This window comes from Pleurodeles waltl, chromosome 6 (genome assembly GCF_031143425.1).
Source record: "Pleurodeles waltl isolate 20211129_DDA chromosome 6, aPleWal1.hap1.20221129, whole genome shotgun sequence".
Classification (NCBI taxonomy): Eukaryota; Metazoa; Chordata; class Amphibia; order Caudata; family Salamandridae; genus Pleurodeles; species Pleurodeles waltl.
Genome location: NC_090445.1, coordinates 1,647,551,425 through 1,647,570,601, shown reverse-complemented (window position 1 = coordinate 1,647,570,601; position 19,177 = coordinate 1,647,551,425). Strand labels below are relative to the sequence as shown.

At 45.9% G+C, this 19,177-nt stretch overlaps 1 protein-coding gene across 2 annotated transcripts in view; it reads left to right on the top strand.

The window, feature by feature from the left end:
• The window catches only part of VAV2 (vav guanine nucleotide exchange factor 2), a 708,430-nt gene that overhangs the window by 274,311 nt on the left and 414,942 nt on the right, over nucleotides 1-19,177 (top strand). The window lies entirely within an intron of this gene.

The following is a 19,177-nucleotide window of genomic DNA, read 5'->3' as shown; positions in this document are numbered from 1 at the left end:
ACCTTTGTATTCTCGACTGGCCTGCAAAGACTCCCCCTCGCAAAGATTCCCTGCCTACCCCCCCAAAAAACAAAACAAAAACACACACAGACACACACACACACTTACCCAATTATGTGGCCTATTAATTTGCCGCACGTTTTCGTATCAATTTTGAGCACTGCGATTACTAAGTAGTTTTATAATTGGTTCACTAGTGTATGGTTGTAATTGCCAAGGCCTTCACAGAGTTCACTCGTCTGTTGCTATGATACACGGAAGTTCCTCTTCATCGGTCTTCGGAGGAGGCCTTGGAAGCTGCGTTCCCCCACTCCTGCACGTGCACAGCGCTGTGAACGTGGGCGTGTCACCGAACCGCCCTCTTCGGCCTCGCTCCGGCGACACACCATTATACTCTTTTCTGATGAGGATTTATGCCTCGCGCACGCGTGAATAACCAGGAGGCGCGAGCGTGTCGGCTGCGCGAGAGCAGGTGATAGATGAACTGCAAGTACCCGGATCCTGCTAAAAACACGAAGCAGCTCGTGCCAGACCCATCATTCCGGAAGTTCCTGCAGGACAACAAGGAAGCAGAAATCCATTGTCTCTGCTGAAGGGGAGATGCGAGGCTTAGCTGAAGGAGCACTTCGCAACCTAAAATTTTGTTTGGAAACAGGCATCGGTAACGTTTAGGGCGTGAACAGATATATGCTACAACAACCCGGGGCTTAACACAGCCCTGTGTCGTACAAGGGAGCTCCCAATAGTCTGCGAACCCCCAATTGAACCAAAACGCTAATAAATGTGCGTTACAAGAGTTTTGGGGCCCTCCCCACATTCTGCGGGTGTGTCCCCTGATCTATGCCAGCACTACTCTCAGAAACCTTCATCCCCCGTCCCCGTCTCTTAGGAGCGCGCCTGTGTGGCTTCTTCTATGGCTGTTAATCTGGATGCCGAGGCTGTAGACTCTTTACGCCATATTCATTTTGAATTTTTAAGATGACATTTTGTTTTCTTATTGGCTTGTCATACCTTGTAGTTGGTGCACATGGTCAGCGCTGTGATGGGTAGGAACACACCTTAGGAGGCCACTGCCTTTTGTGTGCTTTCTTCGACTTGCTGTGAATCTGTCCACTGCTGGTCCATGTTTAAGTAGTATGTCTGGTGGGATGGGTTCTTGAGCCAGTTTCTGGGCTGAAATCTCAATGGAAGCTGGTTGGCAGAGACCACCTGATCATTTTAACGGGGGCGGCAGTTTCTGCGCTGCTTGAATCATGTGAAAAAATTGCTTGGAGTGCCCCTTCAGGGCAATGTGAGCTCAAATCAAGCCTCTCGGTGGATCCTAGCACATCTGGGAGCTGGTGGAACGGGTGTGTTGCTGGCCAAGGAACAAAATGTGAAGGCTCAGGAGCTGGTTACCTGTAAACGAGACTATGTAGATTTTAAAAATCCTGTTCCGCTCTGGAAGTCACTGGAATCTACATCAGAGCTTCATTAAAAGGGCAAGAATTAATGAGCATTGCTCATAAACAAAAAAGTAGAGCTGGGGTAAAGAAATCCAACATAGTGAGTGACCGAGGGACTCGCGGTGCCGGGGGAAGAGTGCGAACCACAGCTGCTTCTGTTACTACGGCCAAGTTTACAGCACTGCTGCAAAACCGGCCCCCGCTAACAAAACCAGCCCCCACCGCTGCAAAACCCTTCCAGCCCAGCGGGAAAACGCCCGATGCCTTCTACGGCCAGCCCAGCCCTGCATAGAGAAGAAATGCTGCAGTTACTCTCCGAAACAATGAATGTGTGCCGAGACATCAAATGCACTTGCAAGGCGACATTACCAGCCCCAACAGCTAGATGTTTCAGCAGAGATTATAGAGAGAAGAAAGACAATATTTCCAGCGGCAGATGTCTTCATGCGCGAGGTCAGGACTCCTGCATGCAGATCCTTATGTTTGCATAGCTAATAATCAAAACTGAGATTCCATTGCTCTTTAGAATTGAAATCATAACCATAAGACCCTTCAACCAAAGTTTTTAGGGTGTTTTACGTTTTTTTAATAAAATTAGCAATCTTTTTAAGGAGGTAACCAGAATACCCCTTAGGAAAGTTTTTCCTTGACTACAATATACAACGAGCAGTACAGAATAGGGCAGAGTACAGATTCTGGGGCATACTTGCATAGCCAAAGGGCACGGTCCATATTTATAGAGACAGTGGACAGCGGTATGTATTTATACTGGAAATAGACACCACTATGTGGTCATTTGATGTGAAATTTCCAGGCGCTTCCTAATTTTTAACCCCACTGAAACAAATTATTTACTTCCCCCTCACAAACCATTTCCCTTTCCTAGGCCACCCTCCGAATCAATGCTTCCTTCATTCCGAAACCATCGAGTTGATTTCAGCAGTGAAATAAAGTGTTCTTCATCAGCACCGCAATTGAAAGATCTACCGGTAAGACTTGATGAACACCTGCTAATACAGCCCTACTTCACCTAAAACATGATTCTACAAACCCCTTGGGTCTTTAGTAAAGTAGGCTACTCCTGCAGACTGCTTGTGCCACCTGCAATCTGGTAAACATATGCAGAACCACTGAGCCCTCCTCCCCCTCACACCAGGCATCAAGCAGGATTTTACAGAATTTCCTCGTTCTTGTGTCCAGATCGGTCCTTAGTGTGTTTCCCACCACCTTACTTTGCCCCATACTGTCTCCCTCTGCACCTTTGGAACGCTCCATTTATTCATTCATTCACCTAATAACACCTCCCCAATCTGTGTCAGTTTTTTAATAACATTCCTTTATGGTGAGTGAACAGTGCAACCACGCAATCAGAGTTTTGCTACGAACACTACACCCAATGCAGTAGTCCAGCAGCTCACATTTATACAAGTGCATTAGGTTGAGTGGGGAAGGATAAAGATTAGATGGCTCCATTGTGGGGGCTGAAAATTGCAACATTAATCCTCTTTTTGTCTATTGTGGCTTTCGGGGTCCCTTTCATATAGCAAATTAGCTCGGAAAAGAACCTTTTCTACAATTAATGTAAGCGTGTGCGGTAGCAAAATGAGTGAACACCGCAAGAGGCACTGTGTGTAATACATTAATATCCAGCCCCCTCCTTCTGTTATATGGTACAATAGTTCTGGAGACTGTTTTCACCTGTGAGGAGTGCTAGTGATTCAGTAAACTGAGGTAAGACGGCATCCTTGGGATGCCACCTAGTGGCAGTGGCAAATACCTGCACAAGGCAAGGAAATAACCTTATTGTAATCTGCAGGGAGCGCTCAAGCAAGCTGAGTGCTGTTTTACCTGATCCTGATGCTATTCCTGTCTGCACACTTACCAGGACGCGTCTGCCCTGAGGTTGGTATTTATAACCAACCAGGAAGCGCTGCGATGTTTGAGCCAACCTTATTTTTAACCAGTCGGAAGGCTCGGAATACGCGCAGCAGTCTTTGGGGATGCCTGAGGAAATGTCAGCGGCTTTGTAATACAAAGTAAGACAAACAACTACCAACAGCTGGTAGAATCATTTCAGGGAATGAGATTTGCATCGTTGTTACTTTACTTTTGAAAACATAAATTATTTGCAGGATTTAATTCTAGCAATGATTCCAGTCCACCTTCTGCTACTTTGCAGAAGGTTACCTCCTCAGGCTGCAATGACGATTGCTCATTTACATCTGAATGTGAATTCAGATTTTCGTGCTGTTTCTGGATGGAATTCTAATTAAAAGCCATTTGCTGCAAGACCTGCAGCTGTCCTTTTCTTTGCTTGACTGGGGGTGGGCAGAGGAAGAGGGGCGTTTTAACGAGTTAATGCCTTCATGTTTTGATTGATGTTATTGCTTGTAATTGTTGCTTTGTGTTTGGTCACAGGTGTATAGTGTCCTCTTACTGGGTAAGCAGTTGGTGGTAGCTGCCGGTGCATGCGTGGGATTGTTGTGGTGTTGCAGACTGTATGGTAATTTCAGCTGTGTGGGATGGAGGGTGATGAGGGGTTTATCTTGATTTGATGGGTTGTGAATGGTACCTAGACTGTAAGAGCATTTTTACAGTACTTTCAGGGGCTCGCACGTAATTTGATAGGTGGAAAGCTTTTCATTTTAATAGCTTGATAGGCTGTTGAAGTTGAAAAACAGCATGTACGTTTTTAGGCAGGTGGTTGATGGTTTCTGGTTTGAAGGCGTATCACGTCAGATGTTTGGTTGTGCATTAGTGGTTGTGAGGTTGAAGGTGGATCACTTCATTAATGTTGATGATGTACCGTCAGTGGAGACGAGGTTCAATGTAATTAGTAGACTGTCAGAGGAGACGAGCTTAAATGTTAATAGTAGACTGTCAGTGGAGATGAGGATATTATTTAATGTATTGATTGACTGTGGATTGAGAATGTACAATTTCAATAGTTGGCTGGACGGCCATAGTCAATGGATTAGAAGTGAATTATTTCAGTAGTTTGACTGGGTTTCGTTGGTAGTTAGATTGAAGTTGTGTATTTCAGTAGTTTATTGGGCTGTGAAACTTGTGACTGAATCAATGAACTGTGTTGGTTGGTACCCTCCACTAACCTTGTGTTGTGTACAGTGTGCTGTAGTGACAGCAAAAGGGTAAACCTGTTTTCCAGGGCACAACAGGCTTTGTTACAGGATCACGTCCTGTAGGGATTAATCACTTAACAAAGTTAGTTTTAAAAAATCACAAGTGAACACTATATTCAAATGTACCTCACAATGTCATGTTTTGTCTGCTAGGAAACACTGCTCATAGGTACATATTCATCATAAGCTCTAACCAGCAACATCATCTTTCATCTCTGGTGTGTTTACTGCAGTCTCACTCATGGGGTACCCTACCTTTTAAAATACCACCCTTAAAAGTCTCAACTACGATGTTGTGTCCATAGAGTCCTTAGGGACCTGGGGGTGGTGGCTAACATTTTGTACTCCACCCGTACTCAGTCAGAAGACTACCTGGGAGATTTATGTGTCCTATAATTTCACTCCTTAGTGCAGCTAACCCTACTGAATGTTTTAGTTGATTCAAGAAACTATGTTCTGTTTTCTTCCATCTGCCTAGCCTTACATGTATTAATTTCTAAGTGAAATTACATGTGGCTGGTCCTTTTAAACTTGCCATTCTCATTCATGAGTTCAGGCTGAGATCATGTTTGTGCATTCCATTCCATCGCATCGTTCAGTCTCTTTTCTGTAAGGCGATAGTTTGAAAATCCACTCTTGTTCTCTGTGAAAGAGGTGAGTATTAAAACGTCACTCATACTATTTTGACATTTGCAGTTTTCAATTATTGTCCAGTCTAAATCATTGGCTGTGTGCTGTTTCTCAAAACAGTTGTGGGAAGTTAAGAACAAAACTAGGCACACACTAACCCTCGATTTATGTTCGTGTTGTGAAGCTTGCCTCTAGTAATAGGTCTACAATTGCATATTAGGTGTAATTGCTGGGATCTTAATCATACCTAGGGTGTCCGCTTGAGCTGGGTTGACAATATAAAATACCAGCAGTTGAGTGGTACCATTAATGGTGCCAGGGTGGATATATACATAAGTTTAGTAGTAGACTAGGCTGTGAATGGTAGCTGAACTCTAGGTGTTAATTTGTATACTTGGTTGGCATGTCATTGGTGGCTGTGCTAGAGATGCATATTGTCAATGGTTGGACATGCTGGACAGTGGAACCTGGATTAGGCGATGGAAGGGCTATGGTTTCAGTAACTGGTGAGGCTGTCGCAGGAGCTGGACTGAAGGTGTAGTTCAAAAGTTTGCTGCTCAGACGATGAAGCAGCACCAATGTGTGTAGCTCAGGAGCTGAATGGTCAGCCGATGAGAACTGGACCGATGTATGTAGTTCAGTAGTTGATTTGTCAGCTGATGAGAGAAGGTGTTGGTCTGTAGTTCCACAGACTGCCGATTAAAATAATTTGAGTACTTTGGAGTGAGCTCGACTTGTGTTTGCCTAGAATGTAAATGGTATCTGGGCAATTCGTGTTTTTTCATTATCTAACTAAGCTGTTTTAGGTCAGTTGCATTGGAGAAGGATGAATTGTGGGTAGCAGTTGGTTTTTCAAGTTTACAGTGTGCTTTTTCCTTCATTATTGAATTTTTTTGGGTCACGAAACCCAGAAGTGAAAAACAATCAAATTCAATACGTTTTTTCATTGTTTTCTTCCATGAAGTTTCGGCAGTGTGTACCAGTTCTTATTTCATGCCTGGGAGCAACTCTGCAAGAACAGCGAAATTCTTCCAGTGGAACCGTTTGCAAGAAAAAAAAATGGTGTATCAATTCAAAAGCAACACTTCACTGCAGGTGGCTTTTGTGCTTTTTCAGTTTCTGTGAGAAATGTTGCCCCTTTTTAGTTGGGGTAGCACTTTATTTCTGACCAGTCGAGTGGTACCAGTATTACTGGACAGATCAGCTTTAAGTGCACACATCTGGAGGTGGCAGAACGGATGCGTTCTGGTGTTGGTGTTAGGGAGACGGTCCAATTACGTGTGGTGCTTGCAGAGTAGACGGGATGCTCGGCACAAGACTACAATGAATTTCTCTGTCGAAAATGTAAATTGCTCTGAACTGTTCGTTTGTTGCAGAAACATTTTGTACAGCAGATGCTCTTCATACGCTTTTTAGAGGCCACGGGGAGACCTATGTAGCGGTTTATAAAAACCCTAAAATAAATGAAAGGCATCTCAGCAATTACAGGATATGTTCAGCATCAGGGGTGGTCCGACATTTACCTGCCCTTTCTTCCTGCCCCAAAAACAGAAGCAAAACCTACCTCCAAAAGCCAGTTAGACATAAACTGAGCTAAAGTATTTTGACGATGGTGTCAAATAGTTTATTTATGGCTCTGCAACAGAGCTGCCTTTGGAAGAGCATGATGTGACCAGTTAGCCATTGTCACCGATAGAGTACTGTGCAGCTTCGATTTTCAGTACCGGATGGATGACGTACAGTGTAGCGCTTTGCAGGGCAGTGCTACTGCGATGGGTGTTTTTAGGGGCAGGGTAGGGGGGGTTGGGTTAGTTTTGTCTTTTTAGGGATGGTGAAGGGTCGGGGTTGTTTAAGTATTAGGGGTGGGATACTTTTGGGCCTTAGGGCGGGTGGCGAGGTGGCATGATAGAACCACGCATGCCCTTCCCACACATGCCTTTACATGCTTTTGCAAGGAAAAATCATTGTAAAGGCATGCGTGTAAACTACGCGGTTGTTGTTCCGACCGCGTTGTTAAGGCATGCGTGGTTCCCGCATTCGTTGTTCCATCATACATTCTACCGAGATGGCTCTTGCTATGTGGAAGTAGGGGTGCACTGCTGGCATGGTGGGCGCACACTGCCAGAGCCCGTGATTGGTCCTTTTGACACAGACGGGTCGGACTCTTAGGGGGCAAGGGTGAGTCACTCTTCTGCCAGTGATGGTTGGCTTTGTTGGCTACAGGGTGTCTTATCTGGAATGGGAGGGGTGCTTACTTTTAAATTGTGGATCTCTGTAGGTAGCTGATTAAGTGCCCAAACCACACACAAACTGTGACCTGATTCCGGCTATTTCAGGGCAAGAAAAAAGCTTTATTTCTTCCTTCACCTGTGGTTCCAAGAATTCGGCCACCTGTGTACTGACTAAGCCCATGTAGGCTCAGTGTCATGGCTCACACACAAGTCAGCACACGTAGGGTGGATGGCTGTAGATGAGGCCTTCTGTTGGTCATTGAACTATTATTCCTCTCTTTGCTCAGTCTGCAGGTGCTAGTGTAAAGTGAATGTCCCTGGGCCTCCCAGGTGGTCTCCATCCAGGCACTGACCAGGCCTGATCCTGCTTTGGATTGAAGACTGTGGCTTAGTCCTGGTGTGTTCCTCCACGCGAACGCCTCACATAGTGGCTCTTTCTGAATGTGCCAAAGTGAGTTCTTGAAAGGTTCTACATGATTCTGTGCTGTCTCCACTACAGACTGTGAGTGCATTGGTGAACTAGTGATGAAACGATGGCCTCAAGGATTAGCTTGAGTGTATGTGACCCTCAGATGCAAGTACTAGAAGCAGTAAGTCCAGCCATCGATGGTGTACAAGTCCCCCTAAAACCGTGTCTCCGCATACTTCTACACCAGTGCACATTCGCATGTGCATACACTCTCTTGCTGTCTCGGACCTTTATTAGAGGAGGACTGGTTGACTGATAATGCTTAGAAACTCCGCCAAACGAGAATGAGGGAGAAGTATTTATTGGAGGGACACAGAAAGGAAATGGAGCCTCTCTGTGCGGCTGAGATTGAATGAGAAAGTACCGTCCTTATGAATTCATCCTTTTTGGGAGCTTGGGTTACAGAGCTCTATATGTGCAGTCAATCATGGCTTTGCCTCTTTTTCGGATGGGGTTCTTGATGCTGTGTGGGGGACTTAACATCTTAATATACGAATGTGTGCCTCATAACATATGATACACTTGGAGCAGCGACGGTTCTGGGAATGGAGGGGGAAAGCAGACGACGTGTTTGACTAATGTTTTGTTCAATGCTGCCTTGTAAATATATTTCTGTAGTATACATACAGGACTCGCTATGCTACACGAAGCCAAGGTTGTACTGTTGTGATGTATGGCTGTGTATTTGTTTGCACCCACTTGCTTATTTCTGATTGGCTCTTTGTGTTATAGAATGTGTAACCTTCCAGGTGATGGCCGGGAGCACTGGTCCTGACTAGTGCTGTTCCACCTCCCAGCTGATGGGGACATCCCTGCGGGGGGCACCGCGTGGGCCATACGTCTGCGGAGAATAAACCTGCACACGACAGCCAGCTCATCTGTGTGTCAACTTTAGAGGGTTTCCATCCCACAACAACACATCAAAGCAGTGCTAAGCCAAGGGCTTACTGTTGAGTCAATTTAAAGCTCAGTATCACTTATCTCAACCAGTCCCTTAAGTATCCCAATCTGACCTTATTGTTACTAAAGCACCCAATTCTCTATTTCAATTTCCCATGGTGTCCTTTTTGTGTAACTCCAAACTCCAGTTCTGCTGTTCAACAAACCTTCCCTCCCATTCATTGCCTTGGTTCAGTCCCTACTGCTGACTACATTTGGTAGACCCATTTCTAAAGGTTCTCATTTCCACCTATAGATCTCTTAAGTTACCTCCTCTCTTGACCCAATATATGTTGTCCCTTAATTCTTGACCTATTTCGTAAAGTTTTTTGTTCTGTCCAAATAATTAAGTTTAAAATTCCTAAAATGTCCTCAACCTAATTTCAGAAGCCCTTCCCCCCTTCGGCTCTTATATTTCTTGTGTCTGCACTTTACCATAGTAGTTGCCTTTTTTTTGTTGTATAACTTGGTCATTTGATGTCGCACCTGTTCTTTGTTGGACCTGAAGGGTAGTGATGTTTGAAAAAAAAAGATTTATATATATATATATATATATATAGAGAGAGAGAGAGGGAGATAGATATATAGATGTCTCGAGCTATATTATTTTTTCTCCCCAGGACTCTTGCCTGGAAGGTTTCTGTGTCACCCATTCATAGACCAAGTTTAGAGTCCCCACTATTGTAACTGGATGTTTGTTGCCACTCCTGCCACAGATACTCTGATACTCTGGCGTGTGGCGAACCAGTGTGCCAGCTGACAGTAAACTGCGTCTTAGGCACTTGTCAAGTTGTATCGATTCTGATAAAGAAGCAGCCGGCGGTGATCTCTGGTGCTGGTGCCATTCTTTCAGATTAATAGGGAGCCAGCTCTATGAAGCAGTAGTCCCCTGTCTTACTGTGCCCCTGGCTCCCTTCCCTGTTCTGTGGCAGAGTCAAGATCCCGTGACCCTTTAAAGATAGTCCCTGTGCTAAGGAGGCAAGACGCCTGCACGTACCAGCCACGGGAGCGCAGAAGATATTGGGGCTGAATCACCTGCGCCACAACCACACCTTTGCCCCCCTAAAGTCCCAGCTGTCACAGTGGGGTCCTGGGTGTACTTCACTGAGGTTAGGACGGCAGACTGCATGTGGTTGAAAGCACCTTAAGAAGGGCTCCATCTTGTTTTGGTGTTTGGAATTGCTGCTTGGCAATGCGTCGGTCATTGATAGGGTGTGGCCTTAAGCGGGAGCGCTGCCCTCTCAGTAATAACCCGATTATACTCTGGAGCTACAAAGGAGGGCGAGGAAAGGCTATTAGTGCTCAGCAGTAAACTGACCCTAAGGTAGAAGCTCATTGTACTGGATGCACTGAGCAAAAGTCCACCTCTCCAACACACAGAGATGAGAGGGCATCTCACTCTTCAGCCAGTACCTTTGCAGGGGGCAAGAGGGCATCTCACCCTGCCGCCAGGGCGTGTGCAGGGATAGAAGGGCATTGCACCCTGCAGCCAGGGCGTGTGCAGGGATAGGAGGGCATCTCACCCTGCAGCCAGGGCGTGTGCAGGGATAGAAGGGCATCTCCCCCAGCAGCCAGGGCGTGTTCAGGGATAGGAGGGCATCTCATCCTACATCCAGGGCGTGTGCAGGGATAGGAGGGCATCTCATCCTACAGCCAGGGCGTGTGCAGAGATAGGAGGGCATCTCATCCTGGAGCCAGTACTTCTTGGGGGATAAGAGGGCACCTCACCCTGCAGCTAGTACTTCTGCAGGGATAAGAAGGCATCTCACCCTCCAGCCAGTACTTCTGAAGGGGTAGTAAGGCATCTCACTCTGTAGCCAGTACTTGCGCAGGGATAGGAGGGCATCTCATCCTACAGCCAGGGCGTGTGCAGGGATAAGAGGGCATCTCACCCTCCAGCCAGTACTTCTGCGGGGATAAGAGGACATCTCACCCTCCAGCCAGTACTTCTGAAGGGGTAGTAGGGCATCTCACCCTGCAGCCAGTACTTGTGAAGGGGTAGTAGGGCATCTCACCCTACAGCTGGTACTTGTGCAGGGATAGGAGGGCATCTCACCCTGGAGCTAGTACTTCTGCAGGGAAAAGTGGGCATCTCACCCTGGAGCCAGTACCTGCACAGGCATAAGAAGGCACCTCACCTTGCAGCCAGCATCTGCACAAGGTTAAGAGGGCATCTTACCCTGGAGCAGTACTTCTGCAGGGATAAGCGGACATCTTACCCTCCAGCCAGTACTTCTGCAGGGATCAGAGTACATCTCCTCCTGCAGCTAGTACTTCTGCAGGGATCAGAGGGCATCTTTTCCTGCAGCCAGTACTTGCACTCTTTGGTTTATTTCAAAGTATGAAAAAATAAGCCTGGTGAGTAACCGACTTCCAGTAATCCCCCCCCCCCCCACCATTCTTATCTGTATGAACTTAGTAGCCATGTCGTTATCCGAAAATTATGTTGAGTATCTCTCTAATGTGGCCTTGAGCCATTTCTACCCAGCTGGCGTTATTCCCCTGTCTAATGACCGGTTACTGTAAGCACGTCAGTTGAAACAATATATCTTTTGCAAATTTCTCCCTGCCTGATGCATTACAACTGCTGTGTAAACAGCAAGAAATGCTGATGCTCCAAGACCCCGCGTCCCCTGACCTGATCAAACAGAAATGCAATCTGCCTCTTATGAGCTCATTTACTTTTCAAGCTGGCGGATCTGAGCAAATTGTGAACAAGATACATTTTCACGCATGGATGGCGCTGGCCGCTTGCAACAAACATAGGGGACTAGGGATGTATCAATCGTGGGTAGTGGCAGGGGCACGGGAGAGTCGCCCACAGTAGATTGGCTGGACTGTGAGAATTAGAAGCAGTGACTCAAGCATTCAAATGGAATTGGTGGTACCTTCATGAATCAGGTACTATGGTGAGGGCATTCAGAAATCGTGGGTGGTGATGGACCAATTCTAGAATCGGGGATGATGGTGGTGGCATTCAAGAATCATGGATCGTAGTGGTAGCATTCAAGAATCATGGATCGTGGTGGTGGTATTCAAGAATCCTGGATCGTGGTGGTGGCATTCTAGAATCATGGACTGTGGTGGTGGCATTCTAGAATCATGGACTGTGGTGGTGGCATTCTAGAATCATGGACTGTGGTGGTGGCATTCTAGAATCATGGACTGTGGTGGTGGCATTCAAGAATCATGGATCATGGTGGTGGCATTCTAGAATCATGGATTGTGGTGGTGGCGGCATCAACGAATCATGGATCGTGGTGGTGGCATTCTAGAATCATGGATTGTGGTGGTGGCCCGTTTTAGTGGCATTCAAGAATCGTGGTGGTGTAAGCATTCAAGCATCGTGGGTAGTAATATTCAACAATCATGTGTGATGGCCTTCAAGAACCACGAGCACTGGTTGGGGGGCTTGAAGAATCAAATACCGTGGTGGGGGATTCAAGGATAGAGGGCGCTGGTTCGGCCATTTGAGAATTGCAGGCTGTGATAGACTCATTGTAGACATCAGGAGCTGTGATGGGTATTTGGGAAGCCTTGGTGTGATGGTGTGATGCAGGTTGGCATGCAACAACCTACAGCAGTGGAGGCATGTGAGGATCACAGGTAGTGGGAAGGACATGGAAACACCATTGTTAAAAATTAAAAAAGCAAAACCAAAAACCTTTCACCGTACTAAAATGTCCCAAATAAGAAAGCCCTTAAATATTTTCCTTACAGTTGTTTCTTGCCTGCATGGGTCTGAATTCCATCACCAAGGTTGTGCACTACCACATCCAGATTGCTTTATGGGTTGATTTGTAATTTACGCTTCTTTTTGATACCTCTGAAATAGCACTGGCTGTGAGTCTGAGTCAGACTCCGTCTCATGACTGTCACCTCTGCGTGGTAGTTGCTGCATGCATCCCTGGACATCCCATGCACTTGTTTATCTCCAAGCCTGATTGCCTCCACTCCTGTCTGAGACGGTAACCCTCTGTTACTGGAGCACCAACCACTGAAGATGTTGACCTCTAATATAGAAATATAAATGTGCTTCTCATATCCCCCTCCTCCACATTCCCGCCAGTTTGTTTTACTTCTGATACTTGGGTCTCTCCTACCGACTTAAACTTCAGAGTGACTGTGTGAGGTCATGACGTTGACAGACATTACACCTTTACACAACTGACGCATGCATGATATCCCATGTCAAAGGAGCATCTTCTAGGCTCATGGTTTCGCGTTCTAGATCTGCCATACAACCAACTCTACAGCTTAAGAGACAACTTTATTTCTTAGGATGGGGCTTTTCTTTGCCTACTAAGGTAGATTCACTTTTCACTGGAGCAGTCTTGTTTTCATGGAGGTTATTTTACTTTTATTGTTTAACTTTTTCACTCATGAGGGCTGTTTTTTCTCAATTTATGGGAGCATGTTTTCTGTGCTTATGGAGAGCAGTTTTTCTCTGCTTATGGAGAGCAGTTTTTCTCAGCCTCTGGGGATCGGCTTTTCTCAGCTTATGGGGAACAGCTTTTCTCAGCTTTCAGGGAGCACCTTTTCTCTGTTTATGGGGAGCAGCTTTTCTCTGTTTATGGGGAGCAGCTTTTCTCTGTTTATGGGGAGCAGCCTTTCTTGGTTTATGGGGAGCAGCTTTTCTTGGTTTATGGGGAGAAGCTTTTCTCGGTTTATGGGGAGAAGCTTTTCTTGGTTTATGGGGAGCAGCTTTTCTCTGCTTATTGGAAGCATTTTTTCTCACCTTACTGGGAGCGGTTTTCCTCACCTTATCGTGAACAGTTATTATTGGCTTCGGAGGAGCTGTTTCTCGATTCCTACACAGGTTCTCGACTCATAAGCAGTTATCCTGCTCATGCGGAACAGTTTGTTGGCTCGTGGGTGCAATGTCCCAAGTCGTAGGGCAGGTAAGTTCATGGCTGCTTGGGGAATTTCAGGGTGTATTTCCAAAAGCTGTGTTGCCTGCAGTGAAAGTTTAATAATATGTTAAGGCAGTTACATGTCTCATATTTTTGACATGTTTGCCATGTTAGCCAGTTAATATTCATCTAAATTCAAAAAGGATTATTTTAATTTGATTTAATTTCCAAAAGGAGGCAATGGCCTCTTAACTTAATACACTTGGTTACACAGTGCGGAAAAACCTGTCAATGCTCGGAGGATTCTGAAAATGTTGGACTTTCCCTACGATGAGAGGAGAAGACAGAAAGCTGAGCTCTTGAGGTTTAAGGTCTTAGTGATTGTGCTTTCTCCAATATAACAGTAGCAACAACCGTGAAAGAGCGTCTGGCGGGCATCCAGGTCCTGCTAGGCCTTCAGGCGCTTATCTAAGGTTGCTTCTCAGACAGTCTAGGAAATGCCAGGCTATTGTTCAGTAATATCTACCTGAGCTCCAGTGTGAAGAGGCGGCTTGAGGCAGTGTACCGTAGACAGATACAAACAGTGATTCTCCATAACCTGGCCTCGCGGGTATGTTTCTTGTGTAGGTGGTCTTTATTGTGTGATACGGGTCGCTATCCTTGAGGGGCTCAGGCAAAGAGCATCCACAGGGAAGGAAGTGTTTGTGGAGAGGATTTTCTGGTCAGGATCTGAGCCACGAGTCAGTTGGCTTTGGTCTTAGGATCTAAGTTTTCTTAAGCTGCATCAATGACTTGGGGGCTATGGGTGGGAATTACATGATGTCACCGACAAACTGACACCCCTTCGTCTACTTGTGTCCTTTTGCAATTTAGCATTCTTTGCCCCCACCAATTATCATGTGGCTGCGGGGCACAACCAATGGCCTGTGAAGGCTAAATGGCCCTTTAAAACTTTTACTCGAAGTAGACCTCTATAGTTATCATTAAAGTGCCCAACATTGACTTGGTTACATTTTTACCCAAAGATCGCACCAGAAAACTATCCATTACAAACTTTGGCAATTCATTGACAGCAGAAGTAGCTTGTAGCCCAACCTTGTGGATCTTGACATTACAAGGTTACAATATGCATGTCATGGAGGTTGGGTATGACCTTTCAGAGCGGGTGGGCAGTTCTGGACTGTAGGGGTTGAACGTTCCGTCCTGTCACAAAATGGTATACACTTCCCGTCTGTGAAAGTGAGGGTATTTTCTTCCTGTTAAATGGCGGGGGTTTCCTACATGTGAAATGGAAGGCATTCCTAGTCTGTAAAAAGGCAAGTGTAATCACCCAGTGGGAGGACAGACGTTTGCCCTGTCAGAGAAAGGAGATGCATATGCCTCTGAAAATCAAAATCAAATTTTGGTTTCCTGCTGTGCAATTTCTTTCGCCTTGTTCCAGCTGTCTATTGTTGGCTGCTGTTCTGTGGTTCATCCAACTTCCACCCGTCACAGATTATTGGGTTCTCGTCTCTCACACCTGACCCTTTATTTTGCTACTGACAGATTTCCGAGCCTCACACCTTTCCCTTCACTTGGCTACTGTCAAGGTCCCTAGCTTCACACGAGGCCTGTGCCTGAGCTATTGTCGGTTTCCCGCCTTTCTCACCAGGGCATCTCTCATCTGGGCCTTGCTCCTGGGAGGTTCCAAGCCCGACTGGGACTCAGGCAGCTGGTTAATCCAAGGAGACAGATGTTTCAGATGATCTTATTTAAACCAGGTGGGCTGGAAGTAACTCTCTGACAGATAATGCCCTGGGAGCTCACAGGATTCATAAATAGGAAATGCGGTGGAATATGTAAAAACAAAATTATATAATCAGCGAAAAGCATATGGCGGCTTTTCAATAGATTAATTTTAGGAATCTGGGTTACGAACTGAGCAAACTTTTCCACTCTAGTCATTTAGCATTAATGTGTGCTACAGCAGACTCGTGCTGCCTAATGTCACCATAAGCCAGACCTACATCGGCCACTTCCACTTGGCACTAGCGTTGAATGTGAATCCTGGCAGGCAACAGTGGTGTCACAGTTCTTTGCGGTCCATTCCTGGCAGTCATACCCATGGACTTCAATTCAATGAAATGCCAACTCGAAGTGACATTGCACGCCCTTTGACCTCCACTTTAACTCACACATACACACAAATTCACACTTACATACTCTCTCTCTTACATAACTAAACACAAGCACACACAACGTACATTTAAAAGCATTTTTTTACTCACCTCACCCTCCATGGAAGGGCGGATTCCAGGTAAAAATACTCCATTTTTATTACACTGATAGTGGATTTTATATATATATATTTATTCACTGAACAAAACAAAGGTTACAGGGATGTTATAGTTAGGAAATAGAATTGAAAAAATCTTAGAAATTCACTGAAAAAAACAAAGGTTACAGGGGCGTTCTAGTTAGGTTCTGAATTTACTCGTACAAAACCATAGAAATTCAGCAGTTAGTTCTTTCAAGCAACTATAACTTGTTCCCTAAGGTAACTATAACTCACTCCCTTGCCATGCACAGTTTGTACTTCAATAAGTTGAGTAATAATGTTTCATTTGTTTTTTTTTATTGTGTTATAACAGTTGTCCTGAGTGCTGTAATATATGTTGTAATTAGCAGTGCATGGCTGAAGCTGAGTCCCAAGATAGCTGCCTCCAATTCCTGGTTGAAGTGTTGGCAGCCAGTCAGAGCTTTGCATGTCCCTGCACAAGCTCGTCATGGCCAAAGATATACTGCGTACTGAAAGCTAGCTCTCAAATTTGGTGTAATTCAGTCCAGTGGTTCAGGCTGTAGTTGTCTTCAGAGGTCCTACGGGAATTAAAATAGGAAACACAACTTTTTTGACACTCCTTTTTTCTCGCCCCCGCTTGGCGGATCACCCCGAAACTTTCAGTGCACAACAAGAATCACTGGGGTACTTTTTTTGTGAAAATTTTGTGGATTTGTCAAACGATGCCAAAGATCTAGGCAAGTCTAAAAGCTCTTTTTCTATGGAAACATGGTCCTAACTGTAACTACCTACTGGCGATGGACACTGGGTTTTATATATATTTGTGTATATATATATATATATAATATTATATTAACAATTGACAGAAAACAAAGAGAGTGAAGCTCCAACTGATTTCCATAAAGATGAGCTGCACTGTGTTCCTTGCACAGAAGTTGCCACCTTTGGAGGTCAGGGGTAGCAAAGGGAAAGCCAGGGGTAGCAGCTGCAGCCCTTGACAACCCCTTAATGACATTCATGGTCATGTCCCTTTGTTTTTCTTGTCCGTGATCCCAGAGAACTCTACCTCAGTCCCTGTGTACTGTAGACCCCACAGAGCGCTGCTGAGGCACACCTGGTCCTTGATCTCTGCTCCACCAGCCACTGTTATACCTGCCCATGTAATACACCTGAGCCCTCAATCAATCAATCAGAGTATTTGTAAGGCGCACTACTCACCTGTGAGGGTCTCAAGGAGCTGAGAGGAGGGGGGTGCTGCTATTGCTCGAACAGCCATGTCTTGAGATGTCTCTTGAAGGTAAGTAGGTCCTGTGTCTGACGCAGATGGGTGGGAAGATTGTTCCACGTCTTGGCGGCGAGGTGGGAGAACGATCTGCCACCGGCGGTCGTTCTGTGGATGTGTGGGATGGTGGCGAGGGCAAGGTCGGCGGAGCGAAGCTGTCTGGTCGGGGTGTAGAAGGAGAGTCGTCTGTTGAGGTATTCTGGTCTGGTGTTGTGCAGTGCCTTGTGAGCGTGGGTGGGGAGTTTGAACTTTATTCTCTTTTTGACGGGGAGCCAGTGTAGGTCTCTCAAGTGGGCTATGATGTGGCAGTGGCGGGGAATGTCCAGGATGAGGCGTGCGGAGGCGTTCTGTATTTATTGATGTATTTTCTGGAGCTTGGCCATGGTTCCTGCGTAGAGGGCATTGCCGTAGTCCAATTTGCTGCTTACGAGGGCTTGGGTGACCGTCCTTCTGGTTTCAGTGGGGATCCATTTGTAGATCTTCCGAAGCATGCGGAGGGTGTTGAAGCAGGAGGAGGAGATGGCGTTGACTTGTACGGTCATTGATACAGATGAGTCCAGGAAGAATCCCAGGTTGAGTGCGTGGTCGGTGGGTGTCGGTATAGTTCCCAGTGTGTCTGGCCACCAGGAGTCGTACCATGCAGAGGAGATGGAGCCGAAGATGAGGACCTCAGTCTTGTTGGAATTCAGTTTCAGGCAGCTGATCTTCATCCATTCGGCGGTGGCCTTCATCCCCTTGTGGAGGTTGGTCTTTGCGATGGCGGAGTCCTTGGTGAGAGAGCCCTGATGCCGGCACTTCCCTGGTCCTGTTGCCCAATGTTTTTACAGTTTGCTTTCCACAGAGGGCTGCATAATCCGTTGCATGCTGGACCATCAGTGTCTACTTCCAATCCTATAAATATTTTTGTATTGCACCCACTGCCATGGAATTATACAATTCTGCTGCTGCAGATTTTTTTGCATAGTTATGGATTTACCGCATTTGCCACGTAATCCATCATCTGCTGCATAATCTTCAGATTTTAACAAACAGATTTTATTTCTAGCTCAAACGATCAAAAGTTACTAAAAACATGGTGATGTGTTTTCAAGCAGTGCAAGGTCCTTCAGAAACATTAACTGGTGACCTTTGCTTGTTTCTGTACTTGGTTGTTAAATTATTAGTAATGAGGTGACATATTTTGCCAGACAGTATTACCATGTGAAAAAATGACAAAATAATTAAGAAATACTGTACAAATGTGCTGCACTGTGCCTGATAGTTGGCGTTCTGTTGCCGCATAATTTAGTAAACCTTGTCACATAAATTGGTGCTTTTCCGCCGCCTAATTCCAGCGGCCCCGGTTGTACTCAGACCAGATGAGCCATCTAGCCGAGGCCTAATGCGCTGCCCACTTGAGCCCGGTCCGTATAAATCCCAGCCCGCATTCTTCATCATGCCAGGCCCTCCTTCGTTCGGATGCACGGCCTGTCAAGCTCTTGGAGCCCCCAGGTCTGGTCATCGCTCAGTCAACGGCCCGTGCCATGCCAAGGAATGTCGTCTTGTGGTTTGGAGAATTGACTGAGGCAGAACCACTGCCTCGGAGGTATGGGGGAGAAACCGTGTGGGCAAATCCACCAGCCAAGTCCTCTCTGACTTCAGGTCCGGGTAAGGAAAGATTGCACTCCTCCAGAGGTTATGGAGAGCAAAGTGCAAGAGGGTGTGTGTTAGTCCACACTACTGACACCAAACAGCTGTATGAGTAATTGCAGCGGATACCTTTCAAAATCAGGTGCTTCATGCTAGAGAAGTACGTTTATTCTACTGAGACGAGTCTGTGATCCTGGGCAGATCGTTTTGTCTCTCTGCTTTTCAGTTTTCTTATCTAAGACATCCAGAAGAGACGTCTAACATCCGTCAGTAAACACCTA